The 13,465-nt window shown below is 43.3% G+C and overlaps 1 pseudogene; it reads left to right on the top strand.

Annotated features, from left to right (window-relative positions):
* Positions 1-13,465, top strand: part of LOC115143352 (cadherin-4-like) — a 362,505-nt pseudogene that overhangs the window by 156,197 nt on the left and 192,843 nt on the right.

Here is a 13,465-nt window from a genome sequence, read left to right as displayed (position 1 = left end):
CCAAAAAAAAAAAAACTGAGCTTGTCTTTCCTACTAGCACTGCCTTTGCTGATAATTTCATTATTGTGGAAAAATGTACATGTACTTACTACGACTGTGAAATGTGGTTGTCCCACCTAGCTATCTTAAGATGAATGCATTAATTGTAAGTGGCTCTGGATAAGCGTGTCTGCTAAATGACTCAAATGTTGCTAGGATGCTAATCTTGTTAATGCATTTCATTATTTGATGCTAACTCTGCACCATGCGTAAGTCAATAGATGCTCTGAAAATAATTGTATTTATAAACAGCCTAACAAACAAAGCATAGAGAGACACAGTATAGTACATTATTGGCCATGTTTTCCCCTCAGCATGGCAACCTTCTCTCTCTTTGGGGCACATTTAGATTCTGCATTCATGCCAGTCACAGTTACTAGTGTTCTACAATTGTGCTACAAAGTGTTTTTCTGTGATTAAACAGCAATTTGAGGGTCACATTGGTGAGCAGGGGTGGACTGGCAGGGGGTGTTGTTGTCAGCGCTCCAGACTTCCTGTGACGCAGAAATGAGGTCAATGAATGCAAAACAGCATTCATGGAAATTGTCCCTCATCAAATCTGTGTGCAGCTTCTCCGTTCGAGGGCATCAGAGGGGCAGAAGGCATAAAGAGAAACTGTCTAGAACACAAACACCTGGCTGCTTCTCTCCTCATCCAGCTGGATCTTTGTCTTTATTTTTGCCTAAATAAAGACCTAAAGATGTAAATAAATGTAGCGTGTCGTGGAATTCACTGCGTTTTATTGTGAGACCGATATCACATTATAGACATCACAATAACTGGGGTCTATTCAAGTTGATGGATCTAAGTGCAATGTAAAGAAAAAGGAGTGTAAGGAAAACTGTTCCAGTAGAATTGCAGTGTGTGCAGTACACAACATACCATAATGTATGCACATTGCGCTCTTTATTTGAAGTGAGCTCCATGTTTATTTGAAGTGAGCTCCAATAGCTCCATGTTCTTATGTCACCCAAACTTCAAGAGCGTGTGCTTTATTTGAAGAGAATGACAGTGTGTGGATGTCTTTTTCTTTCCTCATGATAGAAGTGATAGATGACTGCTCAGCAACTCACTAAGCAGGATGTGTCTTTGTTGGTTCTGCTTTCCATTCTGTGTGATCTGTGATTTGTCTGTTGTTTCTGTTTCCTTAACCACTCTCTGTTGTTCAGCAATGACACAAGTTTGTATGGCAGCTTGATAGCTAGCATGTTGTGTTCTAATGGTTGTATTCTCTCTCTCTCCCTTCATCTCTCTCTTCTCTCTCCCTGACAGACACCAGCCTATCGAGTGAACGTGGTAAGTACTGCAGAGGCATGTTTCTCTGATTTAGATATGGCTGATTTGACTGCGCCAGATTGGAGATGTTTTTGTGGATGTGCAAAGAGCTGTTTTTAGGTGTTTGTCTCAGGGGGAGTTTGATGCCGTGAGCACAGAACATCATGTGCATCAGTAGGAAGCCAATTTCCTCTTCATCACATTTCATGTTACAACAATTTTGAAAAGGGAAAAAAAATTACTGAATGTAATTACCAAAACAGCAGTGCTGGACCGATGTGGCCGATCAGAATTTGAATTTGGCATATTTTCCTTGCATGTACAGGCAGTGCTTGACTTGGGATGAAAGAGGTGCAGGAGCTGTCTTTTTTCAAGTCGGTCCATTTGACTATGTTCATAGAAATTCACAAATAACATTAAGCTATAGAAGATCTCTGATTATTCACTATTAAGGGTTCAAACACATTTTGACAGATGGAATTTCATGGCTTTTCCATGACTTCTAACCAAATTTCAATGACCAATAATTGGTGGCGTCTCTATGTAGCCTACGTGAAGAAATTACATAAATGTGGTGTTGACACTAGAAGGCTGTTGGTCTCTGATCCCATTTAGGCCTGCTATCTCCTGCCGTTGTGCCATTAATCAAGGCATTTAACCCCCCACAAAGTAGAATAACTGCACTGTTAGGCTACTGTATAAAACAAGTGGTCAACCATCTGGAGAGCTACTGGGTGTGCAGGCTTTTAATCCAGCCCTGAAACACACAGAGTCTGCTTATCAAGGTTCTGTTGAGCAGCTGACGTTTAGACTGCAATGTGGTGTTAGAGTGGAGTGTGAAAAAAAAGCCTGCACACCCAGTAGACTCTAAAACATGTTGGGTTGTTTGCTTGACCCAACTGCTGGTTTGCAGGCAGTGGGTTACTTAGTCGGGTTGTTTTCTTTTAAAACTGCTGGGCTATTGATGCTGGGTGCTGGGTTATTGAGGTATGATCCAGCGGATCAGAAGACTAGAATCATAGTTCTGTTGCATAGTTATCATATTTTAAGGTCGAACAATATCGCTTCAATATCACTGACAGATTTTTACGAGTTCGCTAAAAGCCTATATAAATCCCATTGTTGGGATACAATAAGGTGGTACAGTATAGCTTATTAGGCAATGAAATGGTATACCTTATATTTAATAAATAAGCGTAATATTATAGAAGAATGTGTAAAGACAAATATAATAAAAATTTGAATGTGCAGTATGTAAATGTAACAGTTTAACTTTAGTCCGTTCCCTCGACCCTGGGCTCGAACCAGGGACCCTCTGCACACACCGACAACAGGCACCTAAAAAGCATCGTGCCACAAAAGCCACAGCCCTTGCAGAGCAAGGGGAACAACTACTTCAGGTCTCAGAGCGAGTGACGTCACCGATTGAAACGCTATTAGCGCACACCACCGTTAACTTCTTGCGTCGAGCCATCCCGGATCCGGTATCGTGACTACAGCCTCGAGCTCATTACCATAACGCAACGTTAACTATTCATGAAAATCGCAAATGAAATGAAATTAATCTATTTGCTCTCAAGCTTAGCCTTTTGTTAACAACACTGTCATCTCAGATTTTCAAAATATGCTTCTCAACCATTGCAAAACAAGGATTTGTGTAACAGTATTGATAGCTAACGTAGCATTTAGCGTAGCATTTAGCATTAGCATTCAGCAGGCAACATTTTCACAAAAACCAGAAAAAGCATTCAAATAAAATCATTTACCTTTGAAGAACTTCGGATGTTTTCAATGAGGAGACTCTCAGATAGCAAATGTTCAGTTTTTCCTGAAAGATTATTTGTTTAGGACAAATCGCTCCGTTTTCTGCGTCACGTTTAGCTACGGAAAAAAACCTGTATCCAGGATTGTGTAAATCTATCCGCAAGCTCATTAGCATAACACAACGTTAACTATTCATGAAAATCGCAAATGAAATGAAATGAATCTATTTGCTCTCAAGCTTAGCCTTTTGTTAACAACACTGTCATCTCAGATTTTCAAAATATGCTTTTGAACCATAGCTAAACAAGCATTTGTGTAACAGTATTAGTATTAGTATTAGCCTAGCATTGGATTATGCCTCTATTTCAGCATGCAACATTTTCCACAAAAACCAGAAAAGAATTCAAATAAAATAATTTACCTTTGAAGAACTTCAGATGTTTTCAATGAGGAGACTCTGTTAGATAGCAAATGTTCCGTTTTTACAAAAAATATTATTTGTGTCGACTAATCGCTCCGTTTTGTTCATCACGTTTGGGTAAGGAAAAAATAATAATAATAAGTCATTAAAACGCAAACTTTTTTCCAAATTAACTCAATAATATCGACAGAAACATGGCAAACCGATGTTTAGAATCAATCCTCAAGGTGTTTTTCACATATCTATCGACGATAAAATCCATCGTGGCACTTTACTTTCTCTTCTGAAGAAATGGAACGCGCATGGACCTACAGATTACGCACACAGGACACCGGGCGGGACACCAGGTAAATGTAGTCTCTTATGGTCAATCTTCCAATGATATGCCTACAAACACGTCACAATGCTGCAGACACCTCGGGGAATAGACAGAAAGCGCGGGCTCATTCCTGGCGCATTCACAGCCATATAAGGAGACATTGGAACACAGCGCCTTAAGAATCTGGGGCATTTCCTGTATGAAACTTCATCTTGGTTTCGCCTGTTGCATTAGTTCTGGGGCACTCATAGATAATATCTTTGCAGTTTTGGAGACGTCAGAGTTTTGTCTTTCCAAGGCTGTCAATTCCATGCATAGTCGAGCATCTTTTCGTGACAAAATATTGCGCTTAAAACGGGCACGTCTTTTTATCCAATAATGACACAGCGCCCCCATAGGTTGAAGAGGTTAACTAGCTAGCCATTTCACATCGGTTACATAAACTTAACAAAAACGTAACATGAACTTAACATGACCTTGCTGAACTGGATGACATTTTCATGACCATAAGAACCCTCATTCGACAACTTGCTCATTCAGGCATGGCACATTCTCAATGTGCGCATTCTCAAACTGGAAGTCTACAGGCACCCATACACCGGATTCACAGACTAGCGGAATCAGGATATAAATGTCAACTCTCCATAGCTATTAAATACAGATCCCATCTTCATTCCGCTTTGATCAATCTTTTTTTGACTCTGTGTGAGAATCCAGTCCAGTGATAGGCTACTTTGTTTTATAGATCTGCGCAGTTCCCCAAATATTGGATGTGCTTGTATGCCGCTCCAGACCGCTCCAGCCCAAGTCAAGCACTGTGTACAGGATATATTCACTCTGCCCTATTTAGCCAATTGGCCCGCTTTGTCTCTAATGATTTCCTCTTTACAGCAGCCTGCTGGATCTCCTGCCCAATGTCTCTTTGTCTTTATACAGCTAACTATAATGGGCTTCATTTCATCTCCACATGGTCCATAGAAGGACAGAGCAGAGATAGCAGCTATGTGATCTCTGAGAGGGAGAGGAAGACAGAGGGAATAGGGCATGATTTCTCTCTTGCCTTTCCGTCACCTATCACCTATCAAATAATTTGAATGATACTGTATTTCAGAGGGAGAGAGGTATGAAATAAGTAATGAAAGGCAGATGAAAGAGTGAGAGGAGATAGAGTTAGGCCAAGGTCTCTGTGCCCTTGGCCCTTTGTACACTGCTGCTAGGAGGCAGCGGGGGGAGAGGAAGAGAGAGGCCCAACTTATCACTATCTATACTGACTAAAGCACATGGCCTACCACACACTGCCGACCGGGTGTGAATGCATGTGAGTGGTACACTTGATTGAATGTGTCAGTGTCAGTGACTATAGGTCTTAGGCCAGAGAGACCAAAAAACTATTAAATTAAACAATTTCATAACTTTAGTGAAGCATCCCAGGACAGTAGAAAAATATATTACAAACAGAAATCCAATATGGATGGTGTTAAGAGATAGATGAATGGGGTTAAATGGAGCTGAAGGGTGGGACTAATAACAACAAGATAACAAATGTAAAACATACTGTGTCTGTAAAATGTATATAGGTTCAGAACTTTTGTTAAAGAGCACAGTTACTAATATATGGCAAATAGAAATCAAACTGGATGGACATCAGAAATAGAGGAAGGCCGGGACTAAAAACAAACAAAATTGTAAACTAGATTGTGTCCATAAATGTATATAGTATGTTTATTCTGGAAGTAGAAGCCTACGTGAAATTCACAAAATCTTTAGACCACACTATCTACCAAGAGACTTCTCATCTATATTATTCATAGCCGTCTATTTACCACCACCGACCGATGCTGGCACAAAGACTGCACTCAACTCTATAAGGCCATAAGCAAACAAGAAAATGCTCACCCAGAGGTGGCGCTCCTAGTGGCCGGGGACTTTAAATGCAGGCAAACTTAAATCAGTTTTACCAAATTTTTACCAGCATGTTATATGTGCAACCAGAGGGGAAAAAACTCTAGACCACCTTTACTCCACACACAGAGATGCACACAAAGCTCTCCCCCACCTGCTTACAAGCAAAAACTAAAGCAGGAAGTACAGTGGTTGCTCCACGAAAAGTTTTACTATTATGCTGCGGGACTTAGAGGCAATTTGTGGTTTAGTACGGTACCCTGCGTCACCACTTCATTGCTCCAGACCAGCTCAAGGGGGAGTTAGAGCACTGATTATGCTTTTGTGTCCTACTGTGTCTCTAACTGACAATGAATGGGCGACATGAACCTAAATAGAAACTGATAATTGTGAACGACTTCAGTATTACTTACTAAAACTGTTGTTACACTAAGGTTTTTATTATTTCATTAGGATTATTTTGCTCTTACTGTAGTACTGTAGGCCAATCCCAACAGGTCACATTGTACAGCGCCTGAGTGGTGCAATGGTCTAACACACTGCATACACTGGTTCCTCCTTTAAAAGTTGCGAGCTTGCACTGCAGGACTTAGGAGTTACAAGCCTATGTGTAACCGGTGTGAAATGGCTAGCTAGTTAGTGGGGTGTGCGCTAATAGCGTTTTAATCGGTGACGTCACATGCTCTTGAGACCTTGAAGTAGTTGATCCCCTTGCTCTGCAAAAGTTGCGGCTTTTGTGAAGAGATGGGTAACGATGCTTCGAGGGTGGCTGTTGTCGATGTGTGCACAGGGTCCCTGGTTCGAGCCCAGGTAGGGGCGAGGAGAGGGACAGAAGCTATACTGTTACATATGGATAGAGTAGAATATAATAATATAATAACTTTATTGTGCCAAGGACTGTTGAAAAAAAGTTGCTTTCAGAACAATTATTTTTGATTGAAAATAAAAAAAGATTTTGCTCTCGACAAATAGACACAAATGTACCTCCATAACATACAACAATTTGCCTGTGAATAACCACACCTTCATACAAACGTGCTACTGTATGCAGAATTCTTGACGCATAACCGAAGATGCTGCCATATCCTGCCAGCACCCTCACAAGTGAGCCACTCATGAGCAGAATGATGACGCTTGGAAAAGGGAAAGGAATGAGATGGGGATTGGGGAGGGGGGCTAATAGCTGAACAATAGACTTTTCAACCTTCACTAAAGAATAGTTTAATAGCCGAGCTAGGTGTGAAACCCCCCGTATCACAGACCAGATTTGCCGTAACAGACCAAGGGGTAGCTTGCTACTCAATGTAATAAAGTAATTACTTTTTAAATAAGTTACCTTACTTGTTATGTTGGCTGACAATTTGTTAGCTACACTGTCCTTACGAACCACATAGCATATCATTACAGCAGTATATACCGCTATTTTAGCTAGCTACCTAACGTTAGTAGTTATACATCAAACTTGCCAGTATATTAACTATAGGCTATCTAACTACACAACGTTTTTTGACTTGATTATTCTCATCGTTCTTAGCTTAGCTAAATGGTATAGTCGTTGTGCTTTCTCAATGGACATTTGGGTGCTCTGGCTATCTATAGGCTGGACAATAGAACGAGTCAAAATTCACCCAAGGCTGAAAAACAGCTTTTTATTTTCAAAACCATGTACATTTAATTCAGCTCATGTCATGCTAATTTTGCAATTTGTGACCTGCGGAAACAACTTGGAAGACGACGACCACAAAATGTTAAATCCTCAAATCCTTGGCGATTAAGCCTCACCGCTCTGTCAACAGAGCTCTGTGTTTATTATCGGATGTATTAGGTTATGAAATCCGACTTTTTGGATATAATGTTAAAGATACGTTAGGCCCCACTGAACGATTCAAAACATTAAGAATCATCTGTCTTGGTAAAATGTATTTTAAAACATAAGGAAGTGAAATCTCATCATCAAAGCGCATTTTCACCCACCCTGGGCAGAGTGGGTGGACACCCTACTCATTGTCAAGTGGCTGGGAACTTTCTCTCTCTGCCTAATTGGCTGTACCAGGAGTCCTAGGTGTAATTGTGTTAAGAGAAAATGTTGAGCCGGGCTGGTTTTAGGGCCTTAATCTGTAGTTATATGTTTTTTTCTGGCAGCCGAGCAAATTGTTCAGCCTCATCATCTGCACTGGAAACTGCCTTAACTCTGTCAGGACTGAATGGGGGAGCAAACAACATCAGTAAACACATAGAACATGGAGCCATATATTGCTTAGTGCAAAACAAAACAGCTGAGAGGCTACATTTATTCCCATCTCAGTCCCTTTATGTTCTCTGAATGCTTCATATTCAAATATAAAGGTCATACAGTATTTTCAGATACATCAGACATTCATTAGTCATTTATTTTTATTTGGAGAGGAATGCATGGGAAATTGACCACTGCAAATATCCTTTCACAGGGCTAATGCAATACATAAACTATCCATTCTCAGATTGGAACAGTATTGCGTCGAGATTAAAGGTGATTTTCCTCTAGGCTCCCTGATTAATTCTGTATCTATCCTTGAGAGCAATGTAAAATCATTTGAATCCACAGAAACTCTCTCTTTCATCAGCTCCTCAACAGAAATATCTAGTGTTGCCTTGAAATTGCTGCTCTCACTGTAGCTTTGAGTAGATGTTTGGGCAGAAAGAGCAGCTAATGGGCTGAGAAATGTCATCAAACCTACTGCAACAACAGAAGCTAATGTCTCCAGACCCACTGAACAAGAATACAATGTCCAGGAGCCCAGGCACTGAAGAAAGAAAAGCCTTGGCCCTGCTTTACTTGGCCCTGCATGTGTCAGGAAGACCATTTTTGTCAGCCTTATTGTGGTGCTGCTCTGCTCTCCAAGTGGTCTGCTGAAATGGCCTAATTGCCTGCTGGAGTGGACTAGCTCCAGGGTCCTGCTATGAAATGTAGGTTTGTAGATCTCTAATACAGCTATCAAGTGATCTGACAGTACTGTATCTAGCTCTAGAACTCCAGAGCAGACTACAGTGTGGGGGAGGATTCACAGCTCAGTGATATTGAGGTTGATTTACCTGGACCCCTCCGCCCAGAGAGCGCATGGTGCTGTTTTTAACACGCTTTATTGTGTAAATGTTCCACATGCACACTTTAATGACGCTCGATAATGTAAGTACATTTTCTTCTCTTTTGGTTTGATCATCTTGCTGTCTGTGGATTTGTGTGGGTTTGCTTTTGGCACTCGCCACCTAAGAGGAAGATATGTTGCTTGATCTTTTGCTCTGGCTTTTTCTGAAATGTGGTGGATTGGTAGGCCTTCTGCCCCTCTTCCCCCTCAATGCCAATTAAAAGTGTTTTTCTCAGCTAGATTTAAAGCTCCTAAAGACAGTCACAGAGAGCAATTGAAGTGAAGTCACTCAGGACGTATGGCAGATGGTTCGGCTTGGAATTTGCAAAGAGAAATGCCTACAAAGCAGGAAACAAACAATCTCGATAATGACAGTCTGTTTGTGTGGAAAGCACCTACTTCCAGCCCAATTTAAATTGTAACCCTGTATCCTAACTTTAATTTAAACATACTGTCAAAACTCCAGCCATAGCCTCTTCAGAGAGGCCTAAGATATGGTGGTGAAAATGCCATACCCATCAGTCACAAAAAATGTATTGAGACAATAGAAAGCATATTTTAGAGAAAAGCAGCAGCAACAACTTGATCCCATAGCTTAAACTTCAGCTCTCAGTTGTGGGTCCTCACTGAATAGGGACCAGATGTACTATCGGTCCATTTACAAAGACAGGGAGACTCAAAGAGAAGTGAGACAGAGAAGAAAGCCTAATGGCTGCAAGCCTCAACCTCCAAGCGGTCTGGATTTATCAAACAGGACCCAGAGAAGCTTGATCAGTGAATAACCCCCTTTTGGTCATTCAGATGAGAGAGGACAGGAAACCGGGAGGACTAGGGCGTCCTCAGCCATGTGGATTTGGGTCTGGGTTGAAAACATACACACACCAGAAACACAGTGGATATTCTTAATGCTCTATATTCCTGTCAATATAAAAGCAATTTCCCCTCATTAGTGGAGTGACTCATCGTAACTCTTCTTAGTTGAGTTTTATAGATCAATATAGCCCACTATTTTTTTTACCTATAATTAGAGTAGAGTATTTTAGGAGAAAGAATTCAGTGTGAACCCACTGGGGCACACTGTCCCACATGTCATTTCAACATGGATAATTGGGTAATAATTGGTTGAGGCGTTGATCAATGAGATTACTCTCCTGCAACCCGCATCACCCAATGTGGTACGGATCTGCTTTTTCTATACTTTAGAATCGGAACCCTCATCAGAAGCTAGCCGCTAACTAGCTACTAGCTAGCCACTGCTAGCGGTCTTCAACGCTAACTAGGACACCAGCGCGACATCTACCCAAAGCATATCAGACTGCTTTTTCTCTACCACATCTCCGGATTCCTACCGCAAGCTCTGAACCTTTATACCGGATCATCGTAAATAGCTAGCTGCAATCCGAGTGGCTACTCCTGGCTAACGTCTCTGTCCCAGAGCAAGCACCAGTTAGCCTGGAGCTAGCCTCGAGCTAAGCCCATCTCCCGACTAGCCGAAGAGGTCCAAAAATACCTAATTTGCCAATTGGCCTGGACCCTCTACTGACCCTCTACTGCCGACACGGAGCCCCGCCGATCCATCACGACTGGTCCGCCGACATAATCGTCCGAGGGGTTTCAACAGGCTTTTCCGCTGCGACATCGCCAAAGATCCATATGCTGGCCAAGGCCCGCGAGCTTTCTGAATCGCTGTATCTCCAGCTCACCGCATGAAGAGGAATAAACAGACTCACCCCATCGCGACGTCCCCCAAAGGTTAACTCTCTAGCCCTCGCTATCTCCCTGCTTGCTAATTCGGCCTGCTAACGGCTAGCTTGTCAAGCTCCGGTCCGCTAACTGCTACCTTGTCTAGCTCGGGCCTACGAACTGTTAGCTTGTTAGCACAGGCCTGCTAACCGTCTGAACCACCGCGTCCCAATCACTCTCTGACCCCATTTACTTTCTATCTCTTTTTGATTTTTAATTTGTTTATACCTTCCGGAAACCTGCCTCACCCAATGTGATACGGAATCGCTATTACTTTTACTCTTATTTTTATTTTTATGACACACTCAAGAACCTCCAGACGCTAACCAGCTAACTAGCTACAAGCTAGTTAGTCATTGTTAGTTTTTAAAAAAAACCTGGATAACACTCGCCAGCCCAGCCCCCCTGCCCATCCACCGCTGCCCCCTGGACACTGATCTCTTGGCTACATAGCTGACGCACGCTGGACTGTCCATTAATCACGATACTCCTTTCTGCTTGTTTGTCTTACCTGTCGGCCCCGTTGCCTAGTCAACGCCATTTTACCTGCTGTTTGTTGTGCTAGCGGATTAGCCTCACCTACTGTTTTTAGCTAGCTTTCCAAATTCAACACCTGTGATTACTGTATGCCTCGCTGTATGTCTCTCTCAGATGTCAATATGCCTTGTATACTGTTGTTCAGGTTAGTTATAATTGTTTTAGTTCACAATGGAGCCCCTAGACCCACTCTGCATACCCCTGTTACCTCCTTTGTCCCACCTCCCACACATGCGGTGACCTCACCCATTACAACCAGCATGTCCAGAGATACAACCTGTCTCATCATCACCCAGTGCCTGGGCTTACCTCCGCTGTACCCGCACCCCACCATACCCCTGTCTGCGCATTATGCCCTGAATATATTCTACCATGCCCAGAAACCTGCTCCTCTTATCCTCTGCCCCCAACGCTCTAGGCGACCAGTTTTGATAGCCTTTAGCCGCACCCTCATACTACTCCTTCTCTGTTCCGCGGGTGATGTGGAGGTAAACCCAGGCCCTGCATGTCCCCAGGTACCCTCATTTGTTGACTTCTGTGATCGAAAAAGCCTTGGTTTTATGCATGTCAACATCAGAAGCCTCCTCCCTAAGTTTGTTTTACTCACTGCTTTAGCACACTCTGCTAACCCTGATGTCCTTGCCGTGTCTGAATCCTGGCTCAGGAAGGCCACCAAAAATTCAGAGATTTCCATACCCATCTATAACATCTTCCGTCAAGATAGAACTACCAAAGGGGGCGGAGTTGCAGTCTACTGCAGAGATAGCCTGCAAAGTAATGTCATACTTTCCAGGTCCATACCCAAACAGTTCGAACTACTAATTTTGAAAATTACCCTCTCCAGAAATAAGTCTCTCACTGTTGCCGCCTGCTACCGGCCACCCTCAGCTCCCAGCTGTGCCCTGGACACCATTTGTGAATTGATCGCCCCCATCTAGCTTCAGAGTTTGTTCTGTTAGGTGACCTAAACTGGGATATGCTTAACACCCGGCAGTCCTACAATGTAAGCTAGATGCCCTCAATCTCACTCAAATCATCAAGGAACCCACCAGGTACAACCCTAACTCTGTAAACAAGGGCACCCTCATAGACTTCATCCTGACCAACTGGCCCTCCAAATACACCTCCGCTGTCTTCAACCAGGATCTCAGCGATCACTGCCTCATTGCCTGTATCCGCCACGGAGCCGCAGTCAAACGACCACCCCTCATCACTGTCAAACGCTCCCTAAAACACTTCTGTGAGCAGGCCTTTCTAATCGACCTGGCCCGGGTATCCTGGAAGGACATTGACCTCATCCCGTCAGTTGAGGATGCCTGGTCATTCTTTAAAAGTAACTTCCTCACCATTTTAGATAAGCATGCTCCGTTCAAAAATGCAGAACCAAGAACAGATACAGCCCTTGGTTCACTCCAGACCTGACTGCCCTCGACCAGCACAAAAACATCCTGTGGCGGACTGCAATAGCATCGAATAGCCCCCGTGATATGCAACTGTTCAGGGAAGTCAGGAACCAATACACGCAGTCAGTCAGGAAAGCTAAGGCCAGCTTCTTCAGGCAGAAGTTTTCATCCTGTAGCTCCAACTCCAAAAAGTTCTGGGACACTGTGAAGTCCATGGAGAACAAGAGCACCTCCTCCCAGCTGCCCACTGCACTGAGGCTAGGTAACAAGGTCTCCACCGATAAATCCACGATTATCGAAAGCTTCAATAAGCACTTCTCAACGGCTGGCCATGCCTTCCGCCTGGCTACTCCAACCTCGGCCAACAGCTCCGCCCCCCGCAGCTCCTCGCCCAAGCCTCTCCAGGTTCTCCTTTACCCAAATCCAGATAGCAGATGTTCTGAAAGAGCTGCAAAACCTAGACCCGTACAAATCAGCTGGGCTTGACAATCTGGACCCTCTATTTCTGAAACTATCTGCCGCCATTGTCGCAACCCCTATTACCAGCCTGTTCAACCTCTCTTTCATATCGTCTGAGATCCCCAAGGATTGAAAGCTGCCGCAGTCATCCCCCTCTTCAAAGGGGGAGACACCCTGGACCCAAACTGCTATAGACCTATATCCATCCTGCCCTGCCTATCTAAGGTCTTGAAAGCCAAGTCAACAAACAGGTCACTGACCATCTCGAATCCCACCGTACCTTCTCCGCTGTGCAATCTGGTTTCCGAGCCGGTCACGGGTGCACCTCAGCCACGCTCAAGGTACTAAACGATATCATAACCGCCATCGATAAAAGACAGTACTGTGCAGCTGTCTTCATCGACCTCGCCAAGGCTTTCGACTCTGTCAATCACCATATTCTTATCGGCAGACTCAATAGCCTCGGTTTCTCGGATGA

This window comes from Oncorhynchus nerka, linkage group LG15 (assembly GCF_034236695.1).
Source record: "Oncorhynchus nerka isolate Pitt River linkage group LG15, Oner_Uvic_2.0, whole genome shotgun sequence".
NCBI lineage: Eukaryota > Metazoa > Chordata > Actinopteri > Salmoniformes > Salmonidae > Oncorhynchus > Oncorhynchus nerka.
This window is presented reverse-complemented; position numbering and strand designations above follow the sequence as displayed.